We start from the raw sequence: 14590 nt of genomic DNA, 5'->3' as shown, positions 1-14590 counted from the left end.
ATTTTAAAAATGTAGTTTCTTTAACAGCTCTTATGGGTCCTGCTGCTGTTTGATGGCCTCCTTTTGGAAAGTGGCAGTGGCACCGTTGGCACCCACAGCACGCCCATTGGCAGAGCATACCAAAGCAGCAGCCATCTCCTCTCCAGTTCTCTGCTTGGACCCCTGGGGCTACCGAACCCATCTGGGGTTCCTCATCCACCCACACTTGATGCTTCCCCAAAGACAAGGCATAGCCAGGCCATTGTACACGCTCCGTCTGTGGCTTTGCCATCCGTGCCTCATCAACACTCATTTGCCTTTGGAAAAGATTCACGAGAAACTCTTTTATTTTACCTTTGCAGATCTTCCCTACCATTTTAACAGTTGCTTTACCAGAGGTGTTGAGCAAAGCTCTGGTTGCTGGAGAACTTGATCATTTTTAGGAGGGTCCCAATAATCTGCAGCAACCCTTCACTGTGTCTTTGGGGCGCAGGGTTGAGATCTTGCCCAGGTCTATTCTGAGTTAGCAGGCGCATGAGCTCAGCTGCGTTCTGGAGGTCTTATTCCTCCCTGCCAGGTCAAGGGACACTTCTCACACCACTGTGATTTGGTGTTTTAACAAAATCCTATTAGTTTTGTCTACTCTGCACTTTTCTGCATCTCCTTATCCTAAGGGTGACTGTGCTCAGGACCCTCTGGGTCTTCACATCTTCCTGACAGAATGAAGAAGCGCTGTATACAAGGCAATGAATGGCACCCATGGGCCACTAAACACAATCATCCTCACCCCCCTGTTACTTGGGACCTCTGCAGTCACTGCGGCTGGAGACTCGGTCTCATGGAGGTAACATCACTCCTAGAAATCAAGTGACCTCAAGTGGTCCCGAGATGCTCAAGCCTGCTGGGCCACAGCAATGCCCTCTGCTCCCGATTACCCTGGGGGTACTAAAAGGTGTGCCAGACAGCAATGGTGCCAGCAGATTTGTCAGAGGAAGCAGATGGTGGCAGCTCAGCCATTCCCACTGAAGGCTTCTTTGCAGTGAAATGACACGAAGCCCAGATGTCTTCATCTTGTAGCTGTTACCCACTCAGGCTGTGACGAAACTCCTTCTAAGAAAGGGTTTGAGCCTCATACGTTGACTTGGGAGCACCACTTCCATGGTGTAGTTCTCAGTGGGGGCCAGCATGCCTAACGCTCTCAACAAGGAGTCATGGAAGAATGACATAAGAGAAATGACCTGACCCCACAGACTACAACATGGGCAGGCTGACCTTGCAGAGATAAGCCAGTATGTGGAGCAAAGCATGTGAGGAGGGTGATGAGACTATGATGGGCAGGCTGTGAGCACACACATGAGTTTACGTGAGATGTGTGCATGGGGAGGGATGCAGATGTGTCCAAGCTTGGTGAGGATACGTGATAAAGAACATGTGCATGAGAGCGCACATCAATGGTTGCACATGAAGTGTGTTAGGCCATGGAGACAGATGTGCGAGAAGTGCATGGCCTCATGGTAACTTGGGTGAGAGCTGCGTGGGGCTCTGCACATGCCTTAGGATACAGGGATGTGGGATGCGCATGGAGGGGCATGTGTCCAGGAGGGCTGTGATGGTGTGAGTTTGTCAGGCAGGACATGAACACACACGAGCGAGCCGAGTATGGGAGCACACATGTCGGGGCAGCGGGGGCAGAGGAAGAGGATGCCGCACACAGATAGCACTCGGAGACATTGTGGATTACTGCTGCTAATACCTCTGGTAAGAACAGAAGTCTGCTGGCTGGGAGCAGGAGCTGAAAGCTGAGACCCTTGTTATGTTTCCCTGTTCCCGCCTGCACTAATCCCTTTGAGCCCCAGGAAAAAACTGCAGAGAAATCAAACGGGCTGTTCATGCCGCCCCAGCGTCCCCGGGATTAATTAATTTGGGATTTGTGAGGAGTCACAAGGTCACGCTCCCCCCACTGGCAGAGCTGGCTCTGCAAGGCAATGGGCAGGGCTGGGCTCTGAGCCTCCCGTCTGGGAGAAATGCCCCATCACACCATGGTCTGGAGCAGGTCCCTTAGACGGCCACCCTGGGAAGGTGCTGAGCACTGGGCAGGGGGTTGGCCTGGTGTGCCAGGGCATAGAAAAACACCAGGGTAAGGGGAACCAACAAGCAAGAAGCATGTCCATGTCCTGCAGAAATCAGCCTCCAGCTAGAGGCGGCCACTTGGACGGGATCCTGCCTGGGTCTGCTCATCGCCTCATCATTCATATGCATGGTCTTCTGTTTGGGCCAGCACAGAAGCAGAACCACACCAGAGGAGGATGACACTCCAAAGAGATGGCTTCAGCCTGGGTGTTACCCTTGCCATCCTACAGGACAAGAGGACGGGGCAAGAGGGGTTGAGGACCAGGTCTGGGGTGAGGAAGGCTGTTTGCCCTGCTTCTCCCTTCCAGTCAGGGAGCTCTGATTGCCTTTTGAAGACAGTGTCTCAGATGTCAGATCCCCAGTTCCCACCATTAGTGGTTACTTAAATGATTCAGGAATTTGTTTTCAGGGAGCAATTGAGCTTACTATGTGGGTTTTCTGAGTGTTTGCCTAGGAAAGCTCATTCTCAAGAGAGCACGTTGGCGCAAATGCATTTCGAACTGTAATTGAATATTTGTGGTCATTTATTTGGGCGGTATCTGCCCAGCGTTTGCAAGGAGCCTTCATTCATTTCCACCAAAAAGTATTTTGGGATCCAGGACCAGTGTTTGTCCCAGCTATGTTGGGGATTAAGCCTAGATATGGGTGCTTTGCAGCCTCCTGGTACCAGAGGTATGAGCACTGGGCCCATGGCCATGGAGGGACCATGAAGGACGTGATCTCTAGCACCTACAAAGAGACATGGGAAGCCTGGGGCCTTCCTTTGGTCCCAGGGTTGGAGGGATCATTAACTCAGCCCTTCAGCTGCTAACACCCAAATGAAGACCACAAAAGAGTATCACGGAGAGGAACTAAAACTGGTCCAGCAGCCAGGGCTGGTCCCCATGCCCTAGAGAACAGCTACTTGCTACAGTAGCACTGAATTTGCTCCAGCAAATTCTTCCTGAAGTTCTCAAGCCCTTCAAGCAAATGGGCTGCCCCAGTCACTGGCTGGTGCTGCCAGGCTGAAATGCTCTGCACAAACCTGAACCTTAACTCTCCAAACCAAGATGTCCAGCCTTGCAATCACCCATCCCCCTGGCTCCCAGGTCTGTGCTTCCTTCTGTCCCACCTCTGCTCCAAGCCTCCATGAAGCAGCAAAAAATTCATTATCAGCCAAGCACGGGCAGCCTGAGGCTGCATGGACAGGATGGCAGCTCCTTGCCCAGCTCCAAGGAGTTTTGAGTCAGGGATGGCTCTGGTGGCAGGGCAAAGCCCTCATCAAATAGTGACACAGTCCATGACCAGTGAGATCCCTGTCCCTGACCTTCAGGCCCCATCCAGCCTGGCAGCACCACAGCCACAATGACTACAGCCATCCAACCATTCCTTGGGGTTACTGCGAAGTGAAACAGTGCTGTATGGTGGGATTGGAAAAATTAGCCAAGACTTGGTGCAGATGGCATCTCTTCTGGTTAGGGTCAGTGCAGACTGATAACCCTGAGGCATATCAGCTTCCCCCTAGCTGTCTCTCCCCAGCTTTGATGCGGTGTGTCCTCCTAAAACCAAAGATCTTGCTTTCCAGTGGTCACAGAGATTTGTCTTCTCCCTAGTCTGTCTGAGGTGGAGTCAAAGCTGAGGACATCAAGACCAACATTGTCTTGCACACCTGGGTGGAGCAGGCAATGTACAAAGCCCTCTGGGCAGCTCCCAAGGGGAACAGTCTGCCCAGAGGCAAAGGAAACAGCCCCAAGCATCAATGGACAGGCAGCAGCTCTGAAACCCAGAGCTCCGTGAGCCACAAAGTCAGTCCTCAGCTCAGTATCAGCCTGCTTACAAGGTGTATGGGGTGCACCCCAGGTCTGGGTCTCCACATCTAGGACCAGCTAGCATAATTAATTATTTGTGCAAATCGCTCATGTGAAATAGAGCAGGCGCTCAGACTCGGGGAGTGCTAGTAGGTAACTCCATCCTAGCGACCAGTTTGGGGGTGATGGGGAGACATAGAGGACTGAAGTAACAAAATATTCCAGACTTGGACCAACATGGCCTCGTGCTGCTAGTCCACTTCTATGGTCATGCTCAGCACCTTTCTCTGGGCCTTTTCTAGTTCTCCTCCATCCTTCTGAGACTAAACAGTCAACACCAATACACAGCAACAGTGGATTTTCTGCAGGGCTATAATACATCCCATTTATTCTGCCCATTTATTGCACAGTGTTATTGACCCAGTCATTCAAACCCAAATCCATCCCTCCTGAGGTTGCCATACCAGATGCTAAGGGTGTGTTATATGAAGGGTCTTGTGCTCTATCTCCAGGCAAGGGGTGAAGCCTGGTGGAGTTATAACACCTAACACCACCAGGTACATTCCCTACTGCCCTGGACTCGACAGAAACCTGGGCTTGCAGGGCCTGCACATTGAACGCGGCAAAATGCCTCTAGGAAGGACGACTGGGGGTCACACTTAAGAGACAGGGTCTTTTCCCTCAGAAAGCAGCAGCACTGAAAGGGCCTTAGGCAACTGTGGAAACAACATGAGCTGAGCATAAGCTCCCAGGACAAAAGGGGGCTTAGCTGGCAAACAGTCTTATGGGCTTTTGCAAAGGGGCAGTGAATAGAGAGGAAGCAGCCTATCTCCGTGCATGGCAGGAGCAAGCCCGTCACTGCGATGTGGGCATGGCTCTGTTGTCCGCACTTCAAAGTAGTTGTTGAGAACGTGGAGGAAATGCAGGAGAGGGGCAGAGGCACAATTCAAGGTCTCGAAACTCTGCCTCCAAGCAGAAGGCAGCAGTGGCTTTGGGTTGTTGGAGATGCTCGAGGTGCAGCTCGACCTGCACCCCTGCAAGAAGGCTTTTGAGAGCGGGCGGGTTTCAGTTCTGCAGAGACCAGGTGGTGAAATGCAGCAGCCACACATGCTTTGCAGCAGGGGAAGCAATAAAATACAGGAACAAGTGACCTGGGGACCTGGTTGCTCACTGCTTCTCTGGACTCAAGGCTGGCCATCTCGCTTTCGAAGCCCTGTTCCAGGTTTGGCCATGGATCTTGGCTGGACTCACACTTCTTCAGCAAGGTCCTGGTGGAAGAGGAGACCAGAAGATCAGACCTGTTCCTCCATGCCATGCTCCCTGCCTTGCACTGCTCAGGGGAACAGAAAGCTCAGGAGGGTGTGCGCGGCATATACTCATTGTTTCAGACAGAGCCTTCGATAAAGAGCAGAGTCAGGATTAACGCAGCTGCTGCCCCCAGGCCAACTGCTCCACAAGCTTGTCTGCCAGAGCAGAGCGGGGTGAAGCACTCGAACCTGCCCACCTTTGTCTGGCAACTGATCCAGAGGCTCGTCCCTCCGCAAATACGTGGCCCCCCTGGCCCAGCCTGCTTGTGTGTCCTCTTTTGCGTGTCTTCTTTTCAGCCGAGCGTGTCTCTGATGGCTGGTTTTGGGTGTCTGGAAGCCCTCCTGGTATGGCAGGGGCTGGGGCTGGTATTCTGACCCTGCAGCCCTCTCCCTGATACTGTTATCAACCCAGCATGGCCTCGGGTTTCGTGGGGGCCAGTGTTGTCCATCAGGATTTGCTAGGGAGGACATTGCTAGGGCAGCAGCACTGCCCGTGCTTGAGGGGCATCCATCCTCAGGGCGTCCTTCCTCGTCCCCACGGGACCCCCAGCCCTGAGGGGGACACTGCATCATCACGTTCGAGTCTTCCCGTGGCTCTGTGAGGACCACACCAGCCTGCTCCCACCATCCCCCCATAAGCATCCCCTGCCCCATCAGTGTGCAGGGCCACTCAAGCAGCACAGGGATGCCTCTGCATCCTGCCATGGCTCAAGCACGAGCAAAATGGGCCTTTGAGAAAGAGATGCCAAGAAAAGCCCAAGGAACATCAGAATACAACAACTGCTGGGGTGGGGAGACACAAAGAAAAATCAAGGTCACTTATCCCACCCTTCACAGACAGTAAGACATGACGTGGGTCAGCACAAATCGCAGAAATTGAACCACATGTCCTGGCTGTGCTTCAGATACCTGCCAGCCACTGACGGACAGTGGATGTTGGATGAACCTGTCCCCCGTGGCTTTATCTGCTGCCTTTTTGGAGCCTTCACAAACACTGCACGGCAGTGAGCACTGCTGTTCAGTTACACGCCGTAGAAGAATACTTGGGTTAGCTAGACTTAAACCCGCTAGCAGCTCCCCTTTACAAAGTCTGCTTCTCCGCCCATTCCTAATTCATGAAATTACATTCTTGCTCAGGCAAGAGCTTTTAGTGATGGAGCTTTTGGAAAAACAAGGACACTTTTTCAGGAGACTCTCCCTGATTTACACACACATTTCTTCTTTCAGCTGGCTGCGCTGGAGAGGAACCACCTCCGCAGCAAGAAGTCTTCTTAACCTTCCCACAGGCTAACATGCACGTGTCTATTCATTTGGTCTTTTATTATAATACTGATAATTTGCTCACTGCAGAAGTCAGATTCACTGACCTTTAGTTTCCCAGGTCATTCTTTCAAAGATCGGTATCATATTTACCAGCTTTCTGTCTTCTGGGACAGAAATTTAGACAGTGGGGCCCACAAAACATCTGACTTGGCTCCAGCCCTGGTGCATGCGGTGTGCGGTATGTCCCAGTGACTGTTTCTGTCCAGTTTATCAGTTCATTTTGCAGCTCTCCAGCTTGACTCCTCAGCACCAGGCAACTTCTCAGCTCTTTTTCCTGGGAAGCAGTGCTTCAGACTCCAGAAACAATACTGCAAATGCCAGAAGCAATGCTGCAAACACCAGAAGCAATGCTGCAGACTCCAGGAGCAATACTGCAAATGCCAGAGACAGACAGGGGTTTTCCACACAGCTGCACTCACTTTTTCCAGTGGTGGGCACAGAGGGCATCTCCCTGCCCAGCCTGCAGGAATCGTGCATCACTTCTGGGACACCTGATGCCCACTTCCCTGGGGAGGGAGTCCCCTGCCTAAGTCTCAGGGAACAGGAGAAACCCAGCAAAGAAAAAGGGTGTTTCCCACATGCAGATTCAGCATTTCCCCTGCTACTGGCTGCAGGGGCAGTGCGTGCTTGGTATTCCTATGCCCCTGTGCAACCTCCCACTTTACACATCCCTGCTGGCGGTGATGCTTTGGGGCAGTGAGGCAAGAGCACACCCAAGCATGTGCCTGACCCTGCAGGCAAGTCTGTGTCTGCAAGGTGTGTGTGTGACCCATCATATATAGATTTCGTACCTCTCACTCATCCAGGCGGGAGTTACCCAGGTGTAGCCCCTGCTCACACCTCTCCATGGTTATTACCAGAGCAGAAGCGAATTTCTCCCATGCCAGGACCAGTGTTAGCCTGCAGAAAGCCCGTCCTCTTCTTCCCCACCGGCAGGGGTTTAGCACTGGCCCACCAGCTCCCTGGGAGTAGGGCAGGTGAAGCCAAATACTTTTGCTAATCCCAGCTCCGAAGAGCTGCTCTCAGGTTACAGACGATGTGAATAGGATCTATGTTCCAGGGTGATCAGACTTCCTGGAATTTCTGCAGGACCAGTTATCTGTTCCTGTAACCATCTGCAGCTGAATGTGCTGGTATGGCCCAAGTCCAAAATGCCCCCATCTCTTCAGAGCCCGATCTAATGTCTTTGGGTGAAGCACGGCTGGCAGCAGAAAAACTACCCTGCAGCTTCACACATGGGTCACCCTTATTGAACGACCCAGAGCACCTCAGAAACCCGATCTCCACAGCCTTCAGCGGCCCAGACGAGAAGAGACAAAGAGCCCCTCGGCCACCGGACGTGCTGAATGTGACTCCCTAACTTAAATCCCACCACAACCTGACACTGCCTGTGCAGATTCATTTAGGGTTGACTCAGCTCCCCAGCATCACCGAGAGCTTGCAGCACTCCTGAAATGTCCCCGTGCCGTCCCTGTGCCTGGAGGAGTGGCTCAGATGAGGAGGAATCCTCACGTTGTAGCCTGCTCCTGTCCTGGTAGGTCTGATGCCTCTTTTTGGATGTCATGAGGTCCCCGGGGCTAGGCTGATGGTGGGATATTGTCCCTTGCTCATGGCAAAGCGAACTCCAGCAAGCAAACAGATCAGGTCATGTGAATCCAGCCAGTGAATTTCTCCCCATGCACCTTGCAGAAGATGCTGCAGTCTGGCGCTGCAGGGCAGACCACAGAGGTTTTTTCCAATCACTACCCGTGTCGGCTTTCTGGAAAGAGCACGTGCCTTAAGGCATCGCAGCAGGGCTTGGGGGCCACACGGGCTGGCACATGTACCCTGTCCACAGGCTCTTCCACTGCCAAGCAGGCAGCTTTCAGGCCTCCGAGCACCTCCCTTCTCCACGGCCATCCCTGCCACGGCAGCAGAGCTGAGCAGAGGCATGGGCACTCACCCAGCCGTGCTCACTGGAGAGGAGCGGACACAGTTCTGCTGCTTGGACGGCACTGTTGCAGCCACATGAAAAATGCTTCACGCAGCACATGTGTCCAAACTTGGGCCTGACCAGAACAGCGACCCAAGGGCAGGAGGATGGGGCTGAGCAGCCGTGGTTCACAGGGGGACCTCATCCCTGCTCCCCACTGCAGTCGCTGACACTGGTCCGGCAGGTAGCACAGCACTGCTGATCCCAAACTGGGAAGGTGCTGTGTGTCCTTTCTGCCACCAGTCACCTCCCTGAGGACCCCAGAGCTGTTTCATTTGCAGGCCCCCTTCATTCCCTGGCCCTTCATGGTCTTGTAGAGCTCTCTGCTCAACCATGAATTTGCCTCTCCCTTTCCCAGCCTGAGAGACCGCAGTCAGAAAGAGCTTCCAGGGAACCACCATGGAGCAAATGTCCTCTTTACCCCATTTCCCACCATCCTGTGGCCCTGATGCTGCGCTTCTCCGGAGCCATCACATGCGTGGCGACATGCATCCCTAGGGACGCCGCTGGGTATCCGTGGATCAGCCTTAGTGGCCACCTGACAGCACATCAAGCTAACCAACCCGTCCTCTTGTGGCAAATGCCACCCAGGGCTTCACACATTAAGAGACAGCAATTAACCAGGTGAAAAACAACAGCAAAGTCCATGGAGCGAGCGTCACTTTGATCTGTGCTCCCTGCTCCTCGGCAAAGCACCGTCCCTGCCAGGGGAGAAAACACTTTGCGTGGGAGAAGCTGTGTCTGGCAACAGCAGCCTCAGCAGCATGAGCCTTACAAATCTGACGGCAGAGCATCCTTAGCCAGATCACATCATCCTGCGAGGGCTCTGCTGCTCCGTGGACAAAACCTCATGGAAGGACCTGGAAACAGCTCATCCAGTGCATCCCAAGCAGAAAAGAGGGGATCCAGCTCCACTACCAGCAAGCCCAAAGCAAGCATCAAATCCTAGTGCTGCTCCAGACCCTCAGTCGGGGAAGATGGACAGAGACATGGCATCCAAGCGGGGTTTCTAGGAGAGCTCCATCCTCGCTGCTGCAATCCGGCTCCCGGGGAGCAGCCTGTGTCCTGAGGAATGTGGCTCTTGAACTGAACTCCAAAGGCTTTTGCAAGCCTTTCAATCCCAAACACAGAAGCTGAAAAGCGGCGAGTGCCCCTGCGGAGGGGAGAGCAGTGGGGTGGGATTAAAGCCGGCACTAACGCCCTGCTCTCAGCAGCGGCATCTGAGCAGCGCCGGGAGAGGTCAGGATTAGGGGAAATCCTTTCAGACCAAAGGGGAGTTAAGCAGCTCCCTCCTTGCACTCACAGAGGGGGCACCCCCGAATCTTTCCCCTGCAAAAGGCTGTGCTGGGGGCAGGAGGCAAGGGGCAGCCTTTGTCCCTTTGATTCAAAGCAGAGGGCAATTAGGTGATGGACTTAGAGCCCAGGGAGCACCGCTCCCCACCTCCGCAGGGATCTCTCCCTCTTTCTCCGCTTTCTTTCATCCTCCACCCCAGCTCCTAAATCCATCTGCACTAGGCCTTTAATTGAATTAGCCCAGCACCTTTCACTGGGAACAAGTTAAGACGATTTCAATACAGTGTGATTGCTTTTTACAGCCCCGGACGGGTTTGACAGCGACCACAGGGCTGAGCTTAACACAGGGAATTTATCCTGGGTGCCCCTTACACCTGAAGTACTGGAGGTGTTCTTATAAACCCAGCCCCTGGAGCCCTGCAACAGCCTGGAATCACAGCTGTTGGGAAAAAAAAAAAAAACAACATATTTGTGGACTTTGTGAAAACAGGAATCCCAAAGGGACAGCCTAGAGGCTCTGGTCTCTGCAGCTCTGAGGAGCTGATGGCTGGTGTTTGCAAGACCACGGCACCCCCTTGAGCTCCGAAGGCACGGCTCTGCCGGCCCGGCACAGCAGCCCCTCGGGGGTCGGGAAGGTGCTGCTGCTGTCCCCATAACCTCCTCCACCCGTTCCCCTCCTGTGGTGCATCCCCCACCCCTGTAGAGGTGCAGGCACCAACCACTGCCAGGTCCTTCCTGCTCACCCAGCTCCTCTTCCTCCCACTCTAATGCGTTCACATAAGATGCTCTGGAAGTGCCTCTTGTTAACACACTGTATTTTTAAGTGAAATCATTTTCCAGCAGGATAAATCTCTCTGGACAGTTCTTTCCAGCCCCCAGGTGCTTCAGGGAGGAATTTCTCTTGCATACACGTGCACAGCACGAGGGAAGAAGGCAGGCCAAGGCCATATCAGTACCAGCCACGTCTCCATCCATATGCCTGCGTGCTGCCTGCCATGCAGGACAGCTGAGCTTCCACCTCTCACCCCCCCTGGAGGGACTGTCCTGAGCAAATAGAGATGGATTTCAAAACAGCCAGACCCACGCACTGCAACAGTGTACAAGACTTCTTCTGTCTTTCTGCTGGCTCGTGATTTCGGGGCATGTGACAGAGGCGTGGAGATAGGTGTGTTAGCAATCCCTACGGAGACAGCTGGTGAGGAGGTGGGTTGGGAAGGAGGCTGGCTGGAAGGGTTTGCGTGCAGATCTGGGCCACTCCAGGCCCATCCATTTAAAGACAAGCCAGAGGAGACACCTCTAAATCACAGACACCCGTTCCCTGACCCACGTGCTGCCCACAGGGGATTAATGCAGCAGCTTTACCAAAGGGAAGAGGGTATCAAGCCAGCTCTGCACCGCCTCCTCCTCCCTGTTTGCCATGTTCCTTGCCTGGCAGCATTTAATAACGAATGCACCATGACCTGGGGTGGACACAGGGCGCTCAGCCCATGCCAGCGAGCAGCCTTGCTCTGCTCAGATCCCCATCTCTGCTCTAATTCGGTCAAGGACAGGAGACATCCCACTGTCTGGCCCACAGCCCCGCTCTGTGTCCATCTCTATTCAGCTCTGAGAGGCCAGGAGCTTGGCAGGAGCAGGGCAAACTGCTCCAAATGGCTCAGGAGAACCAGCCTGGTCTTTGCCTAGAGATTTACCCCCAGTGCTGCTTGTACCCATCCTGTGAGCTGGTTAGACAGAAGCACCAAGGATATTTTTAATAAGAGGAGAGCAAGGAGCAGGTAGACAGGACTGTGCAATTAATCATCCCTTTCACAGGCTGAAAACATCCCTTTCTTTATCCCAGCCCAGAGCTGCTTGTTATGAAAATCTTTCATCTCTGCTCCGGCTCAGCTGTGTGGTCCTGCACCCTGTGCCCTCACGCCTGCACCTCCAGGGAGGGGCCAGAAGGTGGGTGCCTCTAATAGGATTTGGGAGCATCTGCAAGTCTTATCGTACAGATGCTGTAATGGGGAATGACACATGGGTTGTTTGCACTTAAGGATGGAGAAGACCCCCGCACACCCAGCCTTCCTTTCCTCTTAGTATGGCTATGTGAGAGCCAAAAGCAAGCAGACCTTGGAGGAAATGGAGAAGACATGGCAGATTTCAAGGGATTTCACCCTCATCCTTCTGAAGGGTTGTCCCCATAGCTCCTCCAAGGCCGAGGTGCACAGTCCAACATCTGCCCTGCCACCCAGGAGAGAGCAGCGGCATCTCACCCTCCTCCGCCCAGCACCTTGGCCAGTGTGGTGGTGGGTTTGGCTGGAGACTGAAGGCAAAGAGCAGCAGCGCTGACGTGCAGAAGATGCAGTCTGATGGGCTTCCCCATATGACAAACCAACATGTGCAGGGGCAGAGGTATGGCTGATGCACCTGAAAAGCCCATCATGACTTGAAGAGTCTGGGGCAAAAATGTCCAGAGATGCCTTAAGCTGAAAGGCAGGGAAACAGGCCAGATTCATGATTGCTATGCTTGTCACAGGAAGGTTGTAAGGTCTACAGGATCTCCATCTTCCACAAAGACAAGTCATAGTTTCACTCCCTGTCCTTCTGTGCGTGTTCACAGCTGCTGGGGAATCTCACCCATGCGAAGCAGGGCCCTGCGTAGGTACAACCTTCTCTCTGTATTGGGGACACTGGGAAGATTTGTGTCTCCTGATGCTCCCACAATACTTTTTCCAATCTCCACTGTGCAAAAAAAATATATCCAGGCCTCATTTCTCTTGGTGCTGGAAATGCACTTACTGTCAGCGTAGGGTAAAAAGTATTATTGCCTAGAAACATGTCCAGAATCCCTCAGGGGACAAATGGCAAACTCAGGAACTGAATTAAGCTGTAGGGCACTCCTGTCTAATGCCTTAGCTCCAGCCCATTTTCCCTCTTCTGCTATCTTTCATTTAATGCACACCTTGGAATTGCACTGAATAATTACAGATGTTCTGGGCAAAACTGCAGGTTATGCCTCTAGCTGCAGGGCTGGTGATTTGCAAGGCAGAATGCATACAGATGAAGATACCTTGGAAGAAACAATTTGCAAATCATTTTACACGATGAATTATAGACTTGAACAAAAATGTAGGTCAGATGGGCCCTCTGGAGATCTCTCATCCAACCCCCTTCTCAACACAGGGCTAAATTTGAATTTAAATCTGATTGCTCAGGGCCTTGTCTAGTTGAATGCTGAAAATCTCCAAGGCTGGAGGGTTTTCTTGGCCACAGCCTCTCAGAGCCCCTGTTCCAGTGCTTGACCACTTTCAGAATTTTTCCCTATGCCCCATCAGAATTTCACACGGTCCAACATGTTCCCATTGCCCCTGTCCTTTGTGCACATGAGTTGACTTTTTCTTCTGTACAGTCGCCTTTAGGTGGTAGCACGGGCAGTTGGATTCCCGTCAGGCTCCTCTTCTCCATGCCCAGCAAACCTGGTTATCTCCACCTCTGCTCAGGCATCACAGCCTCCAGCCCCTGAATACCTCTGGGGCCCTCAGCCAGACCCACTCCAGCTTACAGACACCTCTGTTTTTCAGATGAGCCCAAAACTGGGCGCAGGATCCCAATTTGTCCTTCCCAGAGTCCTGTTACATGAGGATAATCCATCCCAGGTGCCAGGATCTGCATTTGCCCCAACCCTCATGAATCCCCTGCCAGCATGTTGAGGTTCCTCTGAACAGCAGCTCTGGCTCCAACGTATCACCCACTTCCCTCAATTTGGCATCACCCTCAAATTTGCTGAGGTTGCATCCTCTCCTCTCATTTAGGTCACAGCAATGCAGGGTATCTTCATTTTATCCTCCTAAACAGAAAAAAATAGATTTTTCCAAATAAAAACAAGGCCTGTGATTTTGGACAGACATGGGCGAGTTGTTCAGCTAGCTGTGCCTTTGGAGAACCGGGATTTCAGAAAGCGATGGGGCCAGCCTTGCCCTCCACCAGCACAAACCATGGTGTAAAACTTCTCACCAAGTGGGAATTCCACAAAGCCCTAAAAGGCTGCTGCAAAGAAAATAAATCCTCCCCCAGCAGTACAGCATGGAGCATAAATTGCAGCAAGGGATAGAGGAGGGTGAGATGCTGGAGGAAACGTTTAGCAGGAGACTAGGAGCAGAAGGGCAGAGCTTACTGGAGGATCTTTCAGATCACAGAATTGTTTAGGCTGGAAAAGCCCTTTAAGATCACCAAGCCCAACCGTTCCCCTAACCCTACCATCCCACCACTAAACCCTGGCCCTAAGCACCTCGTCTGCCCAGCTTTTAAATCCCCCCAGGGATGGGGACTCAACCCCTTCCCTGGGCAGCCCCTTCCAGTGCCTGACAGCCCTTGCGGGGAAGAAATTTTTCCCAGTGTCCAACCTAAACCTGCCCTGGCACAACTTGAGGCTGTTTCCCCTCGTCCCATCACCTGTTCCCTGGGAGAAGAGACCAACACCCACGTCACTACACCCTCCTTTCAGGAGGTGACCTTCTCAGCAGGAGACCTGGACCATGTGGCTCTTGCCAGGTCTCAGCTTGGCTTCACCTCTGAGGTGCTGAGATTGTGCAGGGAGTCCAAGAAACTGCTGGGCTGCAGCTCCTTTGGTGTCTAAAGGAAAGCAGCTTGCAATGGGCAGCACGGCCTTCTCTATCCTTTCTTCCTTTACTGGGGGACAAAAGGGGTCGTCAAGGGACCTGGGAGCCAGAGACATGCACAGCCAGGAGAAGCCCTACAAATGTGCAAAGAAGCCCAGAGGGAAAGCCCGTGCCACCACTCTGTGAGTGCTCCTACCA

This window comes from Egretta garzetta, unplaced genomic scaffold (assembly GCF_000687185.1).
Source record: "Egretta garzetta isolate BGI_Z169 unplaced genomic scaffold, ASM68718v1 scaffold108, whole genome shotgun sequence".
Classification (NCBI taxonomy): domain Eukaryota; kingdom Metazoa; phylum Chordata; class Aves; order Pelecaniformes; family Ardeidae; genus Egretta; species Egretta garzetta.
This window is presented reverse-complemented; position numbering follows the sequence as displayed.